Source organism: Tympanuchus pallidicinctus, unplaced genomic scaffold (genome assembly GCF_026119805.1).
Source record: "Tympanuchus pallidicinctus isolate F22 unplaced genomic scaffold, pur_lepc_1.0 scaffold3, whole genome shotgun sequence".
Taxonomy (NCBI): Eukaryota; Metazoa; Chordata; class Aves; order Galliformes; family Phasianidae; genus Tympanuchus; species Tympanuchus pallidicinctus.
Genome location: NW_026294747.1, coordinates 55,863,388 through 55,882,363, shown reverse-complemented (window position 1 = coordinate 55,882,363; position 18,976 = coordinate 55,863,388). Strand labels below are relative to the sequence as shown.

General features: G+C 44.0%; 1 long non-coding RNA gene across 1 annotated transcript; it reads left to right on the top strand.

Annotated features, from left to right (window-relative positions):
- Positions 1-400: 400 nt before the first annotated feature.
- On the top strand, positions 401-16,126 carry LOC128087283 (uncharacterized). The gene is made up of 5 exons (XR_008209762.1): positions 401-1,152; positions 9,395-9,643; positions 10,047-10,204; positions 14,242-14,428; positions 15,497-16,126. It is a non-coding gene; the product is annotated as an uncharacterized LOC128087283 (long non-coding RNA).
- Positions 16,127-18,976: the final 2,850 nt, after the last annotated feature.

Below are 18,976 nucleotides of genomic sequence, written 5' to 3'. Positions count from 1 at the left end.
AAACTGTGTCCAGTTTAGGACATTGCAATCTGGATATCTTATAGGACACTGCCAAGAATGAAAAGGATTTTGATCAAGTTGGCCTTTCTCCATAGGAAAGAAGTGAGAACTGGCTTTGTCTTGCCTGGAGGAGAGAATACAGAAGATGTGATAAGATTTTGATGTAAGGAGGTTTCCCCAGACCTTGTTGTGAACCACAGATGAGAAAGGTGATCTCAGTAATTGTGATCCTTTGTCCCCAGAGAACAGAGGTTAGCTCGTCCTTCCCATGAGCCTGAGTTTCTCTCCAGACTGATGGCTTAGCATCTGGCAGCAGGGCTAAGGCAAGCACTAGAGGGTTGCATACCATGAAACCATTCCTAGCTGTGATGATAAAATCCACAGGATACCGCCTCTATGGAGGAGCAGATGAGACCTAACACAGTCCAGATTCAGTTTGCCACGCACCAGTACAAGAGCTGCTGTGCAGGCTGTGCAAGGTGAGCCACCCCAGGGGGATGGTTAGCTGGTGAGGTGTGGGACAAAGGGTTTCAGAACCATGAGACGTCATTAGGAGCCCTTTACAAGATGGGAAGTCATGAGAGCGTTGTTGGGAAATGCTGGTAAATAGTGGAGTCATTCCTTGGGCTGTACCAGTGTCTGTTGGTTATAATGAAGTCTGTCTGGGTATGTCTTGCTTGTATGACAAATTCTCTGAGATTCAAATAAAGAGCAGCAGGAGGAATTCCCAAGGCCAGTAAGCCACTCAAGGACACAAGTGAGCATAGCAGCTCACAGAAGGCATCCCAGTACTTGTGCTGTTCTAAAGGCATTGGGAAGCAGCCAGCAGCTGCACAGCAGCTATTTGCAGAACTTGAAGATCTGCTCTTTCTTTTGTTCCTCCATAGTTTGTCCTCTTTCCTAGAAACCTGGCTCACACACCCCAGACTCTGAGAAGCCACTCTTGGGCAACCATTTCCTTCAGCTGACACTGATTGCATTCAGCTGTTCCAAATCTGGTCTGAAATCACCTGGCCTTAATTTAAGTAGCAAACAAAGGCAGCCCTCCTTATAGGTGTGCTGCAGTTTCATTGGGGGTTGAGTTCCATGAAGAAGAAGCGTACTGAGTGTTGTGCCTTAACAAAAGCAGCATGCATCCTACAAAGAAATAAGGTAAGCAGAAATTCAAAGCAATCTGATTTGGTTAACTGGTGTATCAGAGGTCAAATTACTTTGGGGTCTGCCTTTTAATTTGTGCTTAATTAAGATATGCCTTCCAGAAGGGCATTTAGTTTTAAAAGTTTTAAGAGCTTAGTAACAAACATCTTTCTTGGCAGTTGATCTTTGGAGTTAATGACTGTAACCATTAAAATATTCTGACTTATTATGGTTCTATTTTGTTATGTTCAGAAAGAGAAAATATATTTTCTGTTTCATTAAAAAGCTTGGTACTGTTTTATAGTCTCACTTACTGTACCTGAGTCTCTTCCATATTGAGATGTATTTATTTATTGGATGAACTATGTAAACCACAATGCTTAAATCTACCACTTTAAGGCAGCTTTGGTATAATGAGGAATTCTTCTAATCTCCAAGCCAGCAAACAATTTGGTGATGAAACACTGAGGAATAAGTAAAGAAGGTTGTTATAGCTTTGTGTGCTGCTTCCCAGCAAGGCAGGTTGTTTATCCACCTCTATCTCCTTGCAGATGGAGCCAATGCAGTTCTACCTGTCTATGTTATGAATGTGAGGGATGTAAATAATTCAGAATTCCGTATTTAGGAAAATAATCTGAGGTGGTTTCCATTGCCCTATTCCTGAGCTCTGTGAGTAGAAGCTATGTCTGTAATCAGGGACAGCTATCTTGGCTGTATCCCAGCTTTGTGCTGTTGCTCGTTTAAGTTCCTCAGGCACCTGACCCCACATAATTACTGCTCCTCCAATGAGAAGCTATACATATATATAAGTTTGTGAGCCTTGGATTGTTTTTGCTTTCCTTTCACACCATGCTGTGCATGTGGGCTCCATCTGTGGCACAAACAATTTTGACAGAGTAACTCACTGGACTGAAAGCATTTAAACGTGTCCCTTCTATCCGTTTGAATGACAGGGCCAGTTCTCCAGAAGACAGAGAGCTGCTTGTTCCCTTGCACAGTGCTGGAATTGTGGTAGAGGTGCTTTGAATAGCCTGCAGCATGTGTCAACAAAGTTCATGGCCATCGCTTGCAAGTCTGCAAGTGCTCAGTGTGTGTGCCCGTATCTTTTGCTTTTCTTATGAACCATTGGGTGGCACAGCTGATTATTGCACAGATGTTTCCTCCTCAATAAATTACCTACTTCTAGGTTTCCCGGTGGATTGCTTAAGAATAGAAGATATCTGATTTTATTTATCCAAGGTGAAGTTGACCTAAAATAGAATTGAGCTTGGTGAGTAGCCTAGCGCTCTGCAAATTTGGAAAGGTGGTAACTTCTTTATCTCCTTCTGGCTAAATTGTAGGTGTAGACTGAGTTAACCTGATTTATTTTGTTAAATCAAACTAACACCTAGGTGAAGTTATAAAACCGGTGCCTGGGAGAATAGTCTGCCCAAGTCAGGATGTCTCACTGTTCAAATATATTTAAAAGTAATCCATGTTTCTTTGAGAAGCCCAGTTGGAGAATTAAAAAGCATGGATGGTGTGAAGAAAAAGATCAGTTGGTGCAGTGTTCTGACTGGAAGAGGTCAAGTCATCTTTCTTTGTAATTTCCAATTATGTGACTTTATGCACTGTTTTCCTACTTGTTTTCAGTATGGGTTGGATCAGGAAATTGGATGTGTCATTTATAAGTAACTACTTTAAATTGCTCTGGATTGAAATCAAGTCATTATGGTCAGTCTTCCTGGCAAGCTGGATTAATGCTTTTGAAGTATTTACATATTTTGTAATGTCTCCTAAGAACAGCTTACTAGGAAACCACAGCTCTCATCCTGTCCTGCCTATTGAATTGCCTCTCTGCTATTAAATGATGCACGTGTGACTGGGTGTAGATGCAGTCCCTCCTTATAGCTATGTTGAACATAGATCAAAAACGCTCAAATTGTTCTTTGTTGGCATCCTTTATAAAGCAGGGTGCGTGGTTACATCTGCTGGGCCTAAGGGGGTTTTGTGGAAGTGCAGCAATCCCTCCTGCAAAGAAATTATGGAGTGTGATGTGTACTTGAGGAATCTTTTCCTCTGTGTATTTTTAAGATGAAGCGACTCAATGTGGAAGGTGTGAAATTAATGTTAAATGAGTGAGAACTGTGTGAAATCCCCGAGTGATGTGCTTTGAGGTAGTTGTGTTCCTCAATACCCACTCGTAGTGCAACGTGGTGCTTTCCTGTACTGAAATAACGCCGTCCTGGGATTGTTTGCTACATCCCTGGGACAGCAGATTCAGGCAGCATGGCTCAGAGGCAGAGCTCTATTCATGGAAACCATTCTGTCCATGAATTAGGTTCACTGGGTGTAAAAGTTTGTTTTTATGCTGAAGCTTTAAGATGCTGCCGTGTGAAAAACCTTCAGGCTTAGCTCTGCACTGCTGCAGACCTGAAGTAATGTCATGTTGGTGACTGAAGCTCCATTTCCAATCCACTGTTCAGTGCAAGAGCAGACTCACATCTGCATCTCTTCTTCTGCTTTTTGTGGTTTTCTTTTCCTTTTAAAGAGCCAGCTGGAGAATTCATATTGTAATAATGGGTATAAATTGTTTCCCTTGTAATGTATTTAATAATCTGCAGCTAAGGAGCAGGAAAAGGAGTGAGTTGAAGTGATGGCCAAAACTAAAGGTATTCAGCAGCCCATGGAAATTAAGTAGTGAGATAAAGGCTGCCCAGAGACATGGTGGTTCCCCTTTCCTGCCCACATCCAAGGTCAGGGGATGGGCTGTGAGCACTGATGGAGCTGTGGGTGCCCCCATGCGCTGCAGGGAGTGGGACCTGATGGCTTGTAAGGGTACTTTCAACTCAAACCAGCCTATGAACTTGTCTACCCCATTACTGAAGAAGTCTATTCCAATACCATCTGCTGCGCAGAGGCCTGCATGTTATCACTGAGAAAAGACCACGGCCCTCACTTGTAGGATCGTTTGGACTCTATCTATTGGTAGTGACTGGTGTCTTCCACCAGTGGGAAGAAGGATCTAACCTATCTGACTTCCTGATTCTGGAATGTTCATTCTGATATTGGAATGTTTCATGTGTTGTTCCCGTTGTCCAGGACAGCTGAGTTCTTGTGATGGTAACATGAGATACTGCTCTGTGCTCCAGTATAATGCCTCATTAAAATCAGTACACCATTAATATCAATGTGCCTTTGAGGGATGTGGATCTATGATCACCTGGGAAGTTGTTAGAAGATACAGTGAGCTGAAAATAACGTGGGTCAAGAATTAGGTGACTAGATGATCTTGTAGGTCCTTTCCAACCTTGTTAATCTATGATTCTATGAGTAATTCTAGAAATAAATTAAAAACAAAATAATGAAGCTAAGAACTAGCTTCATGTGTGTACCTTTATACTGGCTGTGAACTAAACAGATTTTAATTTCTTGGTTGTCACAGCTGCTTTACCCTTCTCAGCAGCCAGAGACTTTCAGAGTTGAACTGAGGGTCAAGGAACTGCAGTGTTCTGTGAGAAGGAGTAGCATATGGACAGTAAATCTGTCCTATGGTGTTGTCACACATAGCCTAAGGAAGACCATCCTCTCTTATTGCTGGTGAGCCTTCAGGAGAGAACCTTCAGGAAGAACTGGCGTCTGTGGTGGCTGTGCTGGTTTGGCCAGCATCACTTTCAATATAGCCTCGGTTCAAATGCAGAAGCAGGAGTGATGCTTTGACCTGCTTGGTCTCTACAGTCTTGTCCTCTTGGTGGTAAAGCAACTGGTGCCCTGTGGAAACAGCAGTGAGACACAGATATTCAGAGGCAGCAGTTCTGCTTTGACTGCAGAAGGGAGAAAGTTAAGAGCGAGGGGAAAATATGAATTCTCATCACCTAATAGATTTTGTGGAAAGAAAAAGCCTCCCTCAACAGCAGATCCTCAAACCTAAAACCACAAGAACTGCTTTACAAGACCACAATAAAGGTTTTCTTGGGCCTAACATCTTGTACCCAACAGCATCAGTAGGAAATAAAGAAAGAAATGAAAACAGCAATCACACGTACTCCTACTGCCTTACAGCAGTCCCTGGAGAGCTGCCACGAAGAAGCTTTGAGTCAGGTATCTGTGTGCACTGCAGCTCTCAATGCACTTTCATACGTTTATGCTATTGCCTTTTGAGCCCGTGTCACTATTAGCATCTACAAGGAATGGATTTTGCAGTTTACAGACGCGGTGTGCAAGGAAGATTTCCTTTTGTCAGGCAGGAGACACTCTGTTTTGACAGACGTGGTGGCAGCAGTTATTCCCTGCAGAGTGTCTTCAGGACATCCTTGATTATACAGGCTTTTGTCACGCCCTTCCTTCCAGACTGAGTTTAGGCTATTTAATTTATCCTCATGCAAAAGACACCCTGAATCTTCTTTGTTACTTTCTTTATGCATTCTTTACTCCTGTTTTGCCATGGAAGTTGATGATAGCAGGCCTGAAATGAAGGTATATATGTGTCTGTGTGGGTGCAGGTAAAGAAGGTGATGCCAAAATGGGCTCTGCTTGAATGGAAACCACAGGAAGACCAGACCAATCTGTATGGTGACTCTAGGGGCTGGTAGAGGCTGTGGGTTAAACATCCCCAAAAGATTATCCCTTCCATGACCTAACCAGAGGTGACTGCATATCAGGGCACACTGCTGGCTCACGGCCCACCTGTCATCAACCAAAATGAGAATCATTAACATAGAATCACAGAATAGTCTGGGTTGGAAAGGACCACAGTGATCATCTAGTTTCAACCACCCTGCTATGTGCAGGGTCACGGTGGGTGCAAACCTGTTCATTTCTCACAGTTTTAGGGAAGGCAGTACAGACTAGTAACAAAATGTAATTAGAGAACACCAAATACCAGCTCTCTCCAACAGTTTATTTCTGTTAATAGTTTCTGTTCCACATCTGGATGCTCTTGGTATCTATGAGAGCTCTTGCTATCTGAGCGCATTGTATACCTGCTATTCCATAGGGTTGATGTCCATATAGTTAGTAATGCGTATATTTATTATGAACCTGCAACATAACTCAAGGAAATGTAATATAAAACAATATAGTCTCCAGTAACATAAGCCTGCATTTTTGGAAGAGACTGTGGAACACAAAAATAGGAAGCATGGAGTACTTGGGCATCTTACGTCTGTTGATGTCAGTCTTCACTTTTTTGTTCCCAACACCACATTTCCAAAGGCAGGTACTGTCTCATGATGCAGGAAGGATCTTCAATAGGTAGCAAAGGATCTTCCTTCACTACTGCTTACTGAGACTTGAAGACCCAACTGGATCGAGCCCTTGTGCCCAGTAGTGCCCAGATCTCCATGACATTCCTAACAGAACAATGTTTTCAGCTTCTGTGGATGCTGGCAGATCTTCCTATGCTTTTCCATGCCTGAGTTCCCTAGTGTATATGGATGTGAGGAACTTCATCCTTGTTGTTGTAGTGGTTAGTGATGAGAATACATAGGAAATGTGGCAGAAGCCTGTGCCCAACCTGCTGTCGTGGGGCTCACTTGCACAGAGCCTGGATTGCTGAAGTGCAGTGGGACTCTTCATGCCAATAGGGTAAAATCATGCTGAGCAGATGTCTCTTGGTGCTGCTGCCAAGCGTCCACTGACTGATGAGGAGATTGGAGCTTGGAGCAACCTCATCTGGTGAGAAGGGCCCCTGCACATGGCTGAGGGTTGGGACTGGGTTGGCTTTAAGGCCCATGTCAACTCAGTCCATTCTATGATTCTGCCATTCTCCTGCACATCTCTACTAGTGGGTTTTGAAGTCTTCAGTGCCACAGAGTTTGTTTCTTCCTCCTGTTTGGCCCTGACTGGTCATATACTTATTAAAAACCATATGTCCTTGTTGCAAATGGCACCTACATAAGTGTGTGTTAATAACTAAAACATTTTCTCTGTGCAGTTGCTTTTAAGAACTGCCCTCAGCCAGGACTTGCCCCAAAAGGAAAGCAACCAGAAAAACCACCTTCATCTGAAAATGCAGCTCCATCAGCCCCCCAGTTCTGATGTCCTTGGTTCTTTTGCTGGCAGTGACAGCACTTGCTGAGCAGGAACATGCAAGGAGAAGTTTGGTGTGCGTTTGAGCATTGACTTTGTTTCCTACGCTCACTATGGATTTCAGTGTTCTTTCTATAGCTGGCAGGATTTCACAAGCCTCACAACTTTTGTCTTGAAGATTCTGCTTAGATCTCTTCTTTCTTCTTACAACCCAAGATCTTGTTCCTTCCAACCGTATTCATGTGTATATACTTAGCTTTTTTTTTTTCCACAGAGTCCCTTCTTACAATGAATTTCTTAGAATACCTGTGCATTGTGCAAGTAAAGATTTTCATTGCACAGGACAACGTGTTTTTCAGTCTGCACAAGTCTTGGTTAAGTAATCATGAACAAAGGAGCCACACTGAAAACTGAAGTTTTGCCTCCACACCCAAACTGGTGGTCGCCTACACTGTGCTGTTGTAAGGGATGAGACAGCTCCACCACGGAGTCTGAGCGATGTTTCAATATTTGGATTTCCATTCTTGCCTTGCTGAGTTGTTTCCCAAGCAAAGCAGCAGTTCCAAACAAAAACATTCATAATCTATTGCACAGAGTTAGCATGCAAATAGTATCTTTTCCTTTTCTTCAAATTCATTCAACATTTTTATTTTGAATTGACTCTTTTTTTTTTTTTTTTTTTTTTTTTAGCAGACTTATATATAATTCACAAACAATTTCTATTTTTTACATTCCTTAAGCTGGTTTGATTACTTCTTTCTTATCGTTGATTCCTTCCTCACTTTTTCTGGCAAAAGTGCTGCTAGTTGCCATGGTAACATCTGCTTTCTACTTTGTTTTGGGTTTTTTTTTTGTTTTTTTTTTTTTGTTTTTTTTTTTTTTATACCAGTCATTCCTCCTCTCTCCTGGAAGAAATATTCCATTTGCAGACCTCCTCCTTGCTCGCACCAACTCCAGCTGCCTCTTTGCACTAAGCAGGGGTTGTAAGACATGTCCAAAGACAACCTACACAAAGTGTTTCCCAGGCCTTCTCCAAACTTTGTAAGACCAATGGATGCCTTTCACTGTGTGCAGGTACCAGTGGCTTCTTACAACAGCTGCCTGATGTGCACCTGGTGCCACAGGGCTGGGTGGGAGATGGGATGGACCATTCCCAATTCCCATATACCCTCCATTCCAGCACCCTTCCTCATCTCCATTCCAGCACCCTTCCTCATCTCCATTCCAGCACCCTTCCTCATCTCCATTCCAGCACCCTTCCTCATCTCCATTCCAGCACCCTTCCTCATCTCTGTGCCTTTGCCCAGCTCTCAGCTATCATCCCATCTTCCAAAAGATAAGAGGGGAAAAATATTGACTAATACCCCTATTGTCAGACATAGCAGCTTTCTACATGGCATAAGACAACATTTGGGTTGCTGATCGCAATCTCCCATATGCTCTCTGCATGTGCTGCACCAATGACTTTCTGCTTGGGCTGTGATGGACTGTGAATGGCACTGGCCACATCATAAGGTCACATCCGAAAGAGAAGCAGTAGGACAGAAGTGAAGGTGCTGTTTATGTAACTTCTGCTGAAACATGCTTTAAACCCAAATAAATGACAACAGCAAAGTGACTGAAAGGAGCACAGCCAGGATTATAATTTTATATTTTTTTTTAATGTATAATTCTGTGATAGTCTAATAACATAATGCACCTCGTATTGGCTTGGATTCACTATTGTTTATCATCAGCTTTTTAATCCTTGGTTTGATAAACAGGCTGTCCCAAAAGTGTCTGGGACACAGAGCAGCATCCCAGGGTGAAGGCAGGGCTGTTCCCTGCTGGTGTCCAGGAACAAAGCATCCCCCACGGGACCACCAGGAGGGCTGGAGAAGGGGAAGGTCCCATCTATGCTGGCATCTGTAGTTAGTTCAACTGTTTTCCTGGCTCTCCTGGTGCAGTAGGAAAAATGGCCAGCCTGGGAGTCCCCGTCGCAGCTACAGTTGGGAGGAGGAAGTTGTGATCCTTGCTGTTCCCCAGTGGATTTCAGGTTGGACATTAAGAAAATTGTCTTCTCAGAAAGAGCAGCGAAGCAGTGGCACAGCTGCCCAGGGGGTGGTGGGTCACTGTCGCTGGAGGTGTTCCAGAACTGTGGAGATGTGGTACTGAGGGATGAGGGCATGGTGGGGTGGGATGGGGTTGGCCTTGGCATCTTGGATAGCTTTTCCAACCTGAATGATTCTATGGTTCTTTTGTTTCATAGGCCAACATGTGCAGAAGTCAGCAGGCAGCCCAGCTTCACCTCAGTACCTATTTCTGTTCTTACTTGAAATGACTGGTTCCCTGCAGAGGAATTACTGCCACTGCCCATCTGCTGCAGGGGAAAAATCTTTATGGCTCACCTAGCTTAAACCAAATCAGTGCTCAAGTGGTTTACTGACTTATTAACAACACTTAATTAACTGGCAACCGATGAACTGCACATTCAAGATCAATATCAGCAATGCTACAGGTAAGCCAGAGTGCAAGGAGTTTGCAAAATGGTGATTAAAATACAAATTTCTCAACACATACGATCTGACCAAGTTTTAATTGTACACACAGTGTGTGTATGAGTGCAACCCAAGCATGGCATCCAAAGGGAAGGCTGCTCTGCCTGATCTTAGAAGGGTTGTGGTTGCATCAGAGCTGCCTCTGGTTCCATCAAAGCAGCTTTTTGCTATTTCTACTACCAGGTCTCTTCCCAGTGTTGTAAATGTTCATTCTTTTTGAGCTTCTTGGAAAGTCTCCTTGTGATCATCCATCCACTGTTTAATCCAGGTGATGGTTTCCCACGTTGCCCAAATTTGAGACTGTTTGTCCCACAGCCACTTGATTGATACTCACATTCCTGTCTTACCTGTTGCTGTTATCAGGTCATCTGCTTTCTTCACATTGCCATGCTGTCTTCAAAGGGCACATGGATATCCAGCCCTCTTGAAGCCTTCTCTGCAAGGCCTTCATACCCACAAGGAAAGATGAAGGAGAAGAGCTGTGTCCTGGTGCTTGCTTCTGTAACAACCACTCAGATGAGGTAAGCACAGGCATTCGCACTTGCAGTGTTTCGCATCTTAGACGTTGTGTTGAGGGACGTGGTTTAGTGAGAACTACTGGTGATTGGTGGATTGGTTGGACTGGATGATCGTGGAGGTCCTTTCCAAATGATTCTGTGACCAGAGTGTTCAAAGATTGGTGTCTGCTGTGGCGAATGTCCATGAAGTCACAGCAGTGGACATCCATTGGGATCTCTACCAATCTACTACTTGGTGTTTTATAGGTGGCACCAGCTGAGATGTACCTGGTGAATGGAGCTCTGTGGAGTATAGCCAGGCTAACTTGTTCTCTATTTACTACTGCTGCAAAACTCTTACTAGACTTGGCAGAGAAATCCTGGCCTCAATTAAAAAACAAAGGAAACTGCTAATGGGAGGACCACAAACCATGACATTTCCAGGAGTCTGTGGTCGCAGCCCATAGGAGAAAATGGCAAATTTAGTGCATTTTCTCCCATACTGCAGATTCTTGACACAAAATGCTACACCAAATAATCACGCATCGCCTTTGTGTGCATTTCCATCTGCATTAGCAGGTCACAGCATTAAAATATGCAGCTGTTCACTAGGAAGCAGATAACCTGCAGCATGACCTTGCCATTTGCTGCTTTAGGGGAGCAAGTGGAGGGCCACATTCTTCTGTACTGTGTGCTGTACTTTAACACACATAAATAATGCATCTTCAAAAGAAAAAGCTGTTAACAAACAGTAGGACCCACAGTCAGTGCATAACATTTTCCCTCTCATTTTCCTTCCAAACTGAAAAAGACAGGGAAGGTGGAATGAATTTGCTCTGGTGTTAATTACCTGAAGCATTCTGTATCATAGGTTTTGCAAATATTTGTGCAATACTAACTCCATAGATGTAATTTATACTAAACTCCATAGTAGCTAACCATCTCAGACCAGTTGAATGAGCAAAGACTCTGCTTTCTCTCCTTTCTGACTTCATTATTTGGGCTTATTTTCCTTGCTAAAGCAACACCTGTTGGCACAAGTCCTGCAGTGAGAATGTCAGCCCTATTGTGGATAGTTCTTTTATTATTATTCTTACCACTGGTAGCACTTCAGCAGCCCTGCCTCCAGCCTCTAACAGTGGATAACTCATCCCAATGAGTTGTTGGCACCCCATCCTAACGCACAGCTCTGGCTGCTTCTTCCTCCTGTCCTACATTGCCATGTGCCAATTTGGTGGCTATAAGGTACACTCAGCTTCTGAAGATCACTTCCTCAATAAATAGGACTGTTTACTTGTTTTTCTACCAGGTGGGCCATAGCACCCAGATAGCCATCATATAGAACTAGTATGTGTAAAATGCTACTTGTTCTAAATATGAGTCTCTTGAAAAGTAACCATGTAATATTTAGTGTTTACAAAGGCACTATCTGGAAGTATTTTTGAGAAAGCAGTTTATTTTGGAACAGAAGTCTGGCAACTATTGTGCAGTTTTGCTTTTTCTGATGTAATTAATGTATTTTAATGCGAGTTCCTAAAGAAGCAGTTCAACTCAGGGAGCAGCCCCTGAACTCTTCTGTGTTATTCTTACTATACTGTCAAATTTCTATCCAGCTTCAAACCAACATGACAGTGGGGTATGAGCATCAGGTGTGTTTCTATCCTCACATCCCCCACCTTGTATTGGCAGTGTGGGTTGCTGTGACTCAGGTACAAGCCCTTGCACTTGGATTTATTGAGCTGCATGAGGTTCTCCTGAACCTACTGCTCAGTCTGTCCAGGGCCTTCATGCAGGGCCCCAATTGCCTCTTAAGGCTCATGAATAATTCCTGAAAGCTGTGGTGTTGGCTGGGCCAAGCTATGCTTTTAGGGAAGTGATTTGGTGATGTGGTGCAGGAGTGGGATATAGGAGAGGTAGCTCCCAGCTCCTGCCTGGGTACCATGGGAGTACATTGCCCCTGAGCACCAGTGTGTGGTTTCTTGTAGTCAGATTAGTTGCTTGTACTTCACAGTAGTTATGGGAGTTTTAATTTGTATTCCAGGGTGCGCAGAGAGAAACAGTATTTAGTGCTGAAAAGTCCCATCCACAATGCACTTATTCCTTTTTGCAGCAATTTCCTTTCTTTTACACTTTGTTTTGCTTTGGAGGCTTTGAGACAAACTCTGCAGAAGTAGAGGTAAAAATGTTTCCCCATAAACTCCTTCAGATTGGCAGTTATTTCTCTTTCCTTCATTTAATTTCATTTCTTCAACCTCTTGTACTTACAAGTTAGCATTTATCCATGCCCACGTAATTTAAGTCTGTATTCTGGCTGTGGATCAGCAGGTAGGTAGATGTGCCTCATTTCTTTCCAACTAATGGGAAACAAATGAATAGCTGCATATTAGGAATAACATACAGTGCACTCGTCCCACAGCATACCTGTCACAACAAGAACTGGACTTCAGAGAAAGCTGGCACTGGCAAAATCCCACAACATCACATAATGCAGCAAGCAAAAGGCTGAGCTGCTGGATGCTGCTGCAAAGCAAGGTGTAACAGAGCACTGCAAAGGATGGGGGAATGTATGATTAACGGATCTCAAAAACCTGGAACTGACTTTATGATCAAATAGCACAGACTATTTCCATGGGCTTGGGCAGCTTACTTTAGAGTCGATAGGAGATGATTTTACAGGGGAGGGAGGGAAATGAGCAATCTATCACATGGAAAAAATACAAACCTGCTGAAAATTGCTCTGAGAGAGATTGTGGTTATGTTGGAATTTACTATGAGTTATATACATCCTGGGAGGGATGAGTTGGAACCTCCAACCCACACCTTAATGTCCTTCTGGAATAGCCCTGCTGGGCGCTGGGACCAGGGGCTGGGTTGGAACAAATCTCCTGTAAACAGCAAGAGGATTGATGCTGGAGGTAAAGGATGTGTGGCTGGGTACAGGGTAGAGCTGCTTAAGCTATCAGGGGAAATAGTGAAGCATACAGATGATTATAATACTAATAGATATGCATTTAGGTTGTTTTCATGTTAAAATTAGGCAGTGCTTAGTGTTACAAAAGGCTGTTCCCAAACGCTCTAATTACAACTTAATGTAGGACCCGAAGGGGAGAGCTGGAGTCAACCAACCCAGCCTGTGCTACAAAAGAAGGGCAGGGGTCAGGTACAGCAGCCTACAGGTCAGTGATGGAAGGATTCTGACACCCATCAGTGGTGATTGTAAGTCCTCACTATAGTCTTCCCCCAAGCAGCGATTGAGAAGGTGGGGAAGTGTGCCTGGAAGTGAGAGGTTGTGCTCCAGTTTGTAATGGGAGGGCTGTACAGCTTCTTGTTGCCTCTGGGTGCTAGCTGCTGTGCCCTGGCACGAGAGATGTGACAACTGCCAGTCTTAAAGCCCCTTATTCTGTTCCCCTTGTTCTGATCTCTTTTCTTGACTGACAAGTTCCCAAATCTTAAACATGCCCTTAACTTCACACAAACACTCATAGATGGCTATTTCTGCCCCAGAACCATCACCTGGCTCTCTAGGTTTCATCTTCCTTTTGAAGAATGCAGTGTGATGCTCTGGCTGTATACAGCCAGGGAGCACAGAGGTGCTGGGCTCACTGCTGTGTCTGTATGGTGGAAAGCATGCAAATGTGCAGACTTAATGCACAGAGGAAAGCATCCAGTGTTTTAGGTGAGGATATGTGCTCAGGAGGGATGGGTCTCCCCAGCTTCCGCTGCAGCTCCTTTCACATCCTCTCCTGCAAAGCATGTGCCTCAGCATTCTTGTACCTTGGAGCTGTGTGCTCCAATTTTGTCTCCACAGAATGCCCTTTTCAGAAGGGACACTTTGAAACTGGGCATCAAGGCATCACTTCATACATTGCCACGCTATTTACAGCTGAAGCTTGGAGAGGTAAGTAGCACAAACCCAGAAGAAGGTGGATTTGTTTCTGTAACAAGTAGTTGCTCAAGCAAAATGACTTTCTTTGAGGCCCTGTGTCTTTTTGCATGGCTTTTCACATTTCACTGCCAATATTTTGGATGGAACCAAGGGTTAATGTCTTAAAACTGGGCAGTTTCCAGAGAAGGCGAGTTCTCCCTGCTACTATGGAAAGAATCCTAGGGAAAAGACCTATGGAGAAGGGAGCTGAGAGATGAGCTGTTCCCGATGAGTGCCACGCGCCATCACCGATGCTTTAGAAGGAAGCACGGCCTGTCTTAAGCCCTCCTCTGAGCCAACAAGAAAATCAAGTATTTTTAAAGGTAAGCTACAGAATCTGATGGTTTTTTTGTGTGTTCAGTGCAAAATGGGGCGTTTGAAGTGAAATTGAAATTTTGCATAATTTTTTTTTTTTTTTAAAGCAATGTAACATAGAACATTCAGGAGTGTCTTACAAGAAATCCCTTGGTTAAAGTTGTAATGCCAGCTCAAAATACATGGTCTATGCTGTAATTGCTCTCGAAATATCTGCTAATCTTGCAGCACAACAACTGTGCTATTCTTCTCTGCACGTTACAAGGAAATAATGCTGACATTTTGCCACATGCCCTGATGGCATTCAGCTCCTGTGGGACTGGGCTGAACAGAAAGACTCAGTGCTTGTCTTGCATCGTTCAATTTTTATTATGCTCTTCAGCATTTCTGATTGGCATTAACAGCTTGACACTGTTAGGAGAGAGAGGAGCTTTTCATTGCCTGTAATTATCAGACAGTAGATTTGATGCTGGATGAATCAATATTTCCATTTCAAGCAAACGCTCCCGTTTGTAGTCTTTAATTCCAAGAAATATGATGTATATTCAGAGAAGGCATCATTAAATAAAAGCAGTGGTAATGGCCTGCCTCTCTTTAAAAAAAAAAAGTTGACCCTGCACATAAATTTTCCCTCAAGGAATCCATTAGTCCTTTTTATGTTAGTTAGCACAGTTGGTAGTAACGATTCAGAGAGTAAATGAACTAATAGCTTTCTGCACGATCTGCAGCAGCAGACCTGAGATGGGAAGAGCTCATATAAAAACCGGTATGCTCCATTTGCTGTCAAATGCAACTTTGACTTTTACAAGGCCTTCGTTTTGGGGCACATAGATCTTTGGGTTCCTGAGGTGAGGGCTGTGCCTTCGTTGCCATGCGGATGCTGTATGCAGCGCTCCATGGAGGAGATGCAACCACCCACCTCTGCTTTGTCCCTTTGGCAGCAGCTCTGCCCATGATATGCAGTCCATGCAAGCTCAGCCACATCTCTGTTAACCAGACAGAACTCTTCTGTGTGAGCACTCCAGCAGATATCATGGGGAGCCCTGGTGCAATCGCTACATCCACATCTTTATCAGGCAGCTCCTTCAAGATGAAGATCTTGTCAACAGCTGAAAGAAGTCATCAAAGTAGCGGCCTTGAGGAGATAAACTACTGCAGGAGCCATCAGTTCATCAGTGCAGCTCTTCTTGTTGCCTGACAGTCACAGTGCAGTTGTCACTGCTCTGCCCATTCTGCTCCCTGTTCTTTGTAACCTGCTTCAGGAGTGGAGATTACAGAGCCCCTTCATTATTGCCTTTACCAGGTGCTCAACCCAAGCAGAGATATCTGCTATAATAGCTATTTAAGATATGTGAGTCTCCTGACTCCATCACTCCAGGATGGTATTTGGGTATAGTATGAAATGCATTACGTGGCTGGCTGAATTCAGAAATTAATGGTTTTGTAAGAAAGAATAGCATTATTGATCTTCTTGAATTTAAAGAGGGAGAGAATCTGGAATCCAAAAGATATTTTTATGTCATAAATACCTATAAGGATAGGGAAGAAAACGAGGGCCAGCTCTGTGGCTATCTGCATAAAAACTGGAATTTTGGCTCTAGATGTAGCACAATCTTTAAATAGGCATCTCCATGTCTCCTGGAGGACTCAGAGACATGGTCAGAAGCTTGTAAGCATTGAGACATCGATGCCTCTCTCTCTCTTGTTTCCTGGGCCCACTTAACTTAATGATTCACTAGAACCTAGGTTGCCCAAGGAGGCTGTGGATGCCCCATCCCTGCAGGCATTCAAGGCCAGGCTGGATGTGGCTCTGGGCAGCCTGGGCTGCTGGTTGGCGACCTGCACACAGCAGGGGGTTGGAACTGGATGAGCAATGTCATCCTTTGTAACCTGGGCCATTCTATGATTTTATTTTTTTTTTTTTAATGATATGATTCTATGATTTTGCAGTGGACATCAAAGACAACAGATTTTAGCCTTGGAAAGGTCAGAAACAACAGCCACAAAACAGCAAAAAAGAACAGAAAAAGAAGAGAGAAGGGAAACAAGGACCCAGTGAGTTTTCTCTTCCCACAAATACAAGCCAGTGAAATTATATCCAAGATTATAAGGTTTCCCCTTTGAACGCTCTGAACAAGTAATGCTCAAGATTTGGAGTGAAAAACCTGGAAAGAGCAAATTAGATATTCACCTGCAGTGAACCTGCTGTACATGTTAGGCGATAGGGGTAGCTGAATACTTTTGTATGTTACTGGACAAGTGGTCAAGTGGTGCAGTCACCATCTCTGGAGGTGTTCCAGGGCCATGGAGATGTGGCATTGAGGGACAGGGGCAGTGGGCACAGTAGGGAGGGGTTGGGCTTGGGGATTTTGGAGGTAATTTCCAACCTGTGTGATTCTATGAAAGGGAAATGTAGTGTGAGCACCAGGGGAAGCACGGTGTCCATTAGACCATGGAAGGTCTCAAAGGAGCTGCTGTGTAGAAGTAGGATGGATTTGCAATACTGACTTTCTTTCTCAACAAGAAAATAGTCACTGAATATTACTATGGAAGAGGAAATGACACCAAAGTGTCAGAAATTTGTAATAAATTGCTATCTGATTGGATTTACTGAAGCCAAAAATGTAACCAAGCTTAAAAACAAACATACAAAAAAATCCACTTGTTTGGAGCCATTGCATTCTCCGATGCACAGACTTTTATTATTTCCTTTCTTTGAGCAGTCCTTGGTCATTACTCATTTCAGAGGTGTTCACACTGCCCATTCATAAGGTCTTGCCAGGCTCTTTGATGCTATCTGCTGTGCTGGAAGCATCCACTGCCTCCTCAGTCTCCAGCTAAAGAGAACGTTAGGAAAGAGAAAATGCTAGTACCAGCTGGGGAACCTTTAACACAGGAGTTACTGGGCAGAGGGTGGAGGGGGGGGTGGGGGGTAATGCTGTGAGCTTGCCCTGACCAAAACCCACTGAGATAAAGATTTTTAAAGACAGTGTCTGTACTGATGGATAATTTCTTAGTAATCTTTGTATATTTCTGTGTATGTGAAGAGATGTATTCACTTCTTTGTCAGATGTGCCTTTACTTGCTGTCCTGTGTCTGACCAAAGTCATAGAATCACAGAATGGCCTGGGTTGCAAAGGAGCACAGTGCTCATCCAGCTGCAACCCCCTGCTGTGTGCAGGTCACCAACCAGCAGCCCAGGCTGCCCAGAGCCACATCCAGCCTGGCCTTGAATGCCTGCAGGGATGGGGCATCCACAGCCTCCTAGGGCAACCTGTGCCAGTGCCTCACCACCCTCTGGCTGAAAAAATTCCTCCTCATATCCAACCTAAACCTCCCCTTGAGCTGATGGTTCAACAGCTGCCATGAAGATCTGAGATGATCACTGACTGATTTGGGATGGGGACGCATGAGGATCTGAATGGTTCTTGGAAGTTGTTAAACTTAGGCTTGAACTTGATGTCGTTGTGGTTAAGGTGGAGAGGAATCCTGCAGTCCTGCTGCACCTATGCAGAAAAGTGGGAGTGTGAATGAGGACCGTGGGGAAAGGGCCACTGAGAGCAGAGACCAGTGAGGATGCAACAGGAAAAAGGTTTGTACTGGATTCATATTTACTGGGGTGGGTGAAAAACAATCATAGAAAAAAAACAAGATGTGCAGCATTCAGATCTGATGCACATCTGATGTATCTAAGAGCAGGTTCTCTACCCATTGCTTTCCTGTATGACAGGTTAGGTCTGGAGCCTTAGCTAATGTCTCACAACCTACTGAGTGCATCTTTTCTGCCACTGTTTCTAAATAACACTGCATGAGGTTGTGTGATGGGCTGCAGCGTTGTGCATCCTTGGTTGGCTCTCAGCTCACAGGGAATCTCTCTGTTAAGGATCTCAGTGATTTTTCCAAGCTAACATTCCTCTCAGTATGTCCTTTATCCTCCCAGCAGGTCCATGTGCTGGTGGAGACCACGCAAAGCAACTCCTTTTTAATCCTAATAGGGCTCTCCTCCCATCTGGCAGATACAATTCTGAAAAGATTTAGTAAGTGCGAGCTCTAATGATTTGTAATATACTGTAACACTGCCAAGTTAATACTTTGGCACCTTTCTATGAATGCAATCCCCTGTTCCTTTCCTACCTGCAGCGCCACGGCCACCAGAAGTCAGTGGGCTCACAGAGGTGTTCTGAAGGACCTTCTGCAGTACCTTTTGTTTGCATTGTGTTGTGCGTGAGCTTAAATCACGGTCAGTGTTAGTAGCTCAAGGCCTCAGAGACTGCTAATTTTACACGTTTTGATGCTGTTTTACAGTAACTCTTCTAAAACCATGCACTGTCTGTATGCAGCACGGCACACGTGGGAACTGTCCTAATTCCCAGCAGGCAGCAAAATACTCTTTTCACCCTCAAAGGGCAAGCACAGGAACTGCAGTCATGCTTTCTTCTTGGATAGCAGTCTCACGTTTTGAAGCCCTACCACTTTTTACTGTAGTCTGCCTTGCTGCATCTGATGTTGGGATCTCTGTCTCCAGTCCTGCAGGTGACAACCCGCCAGGAGCTGGG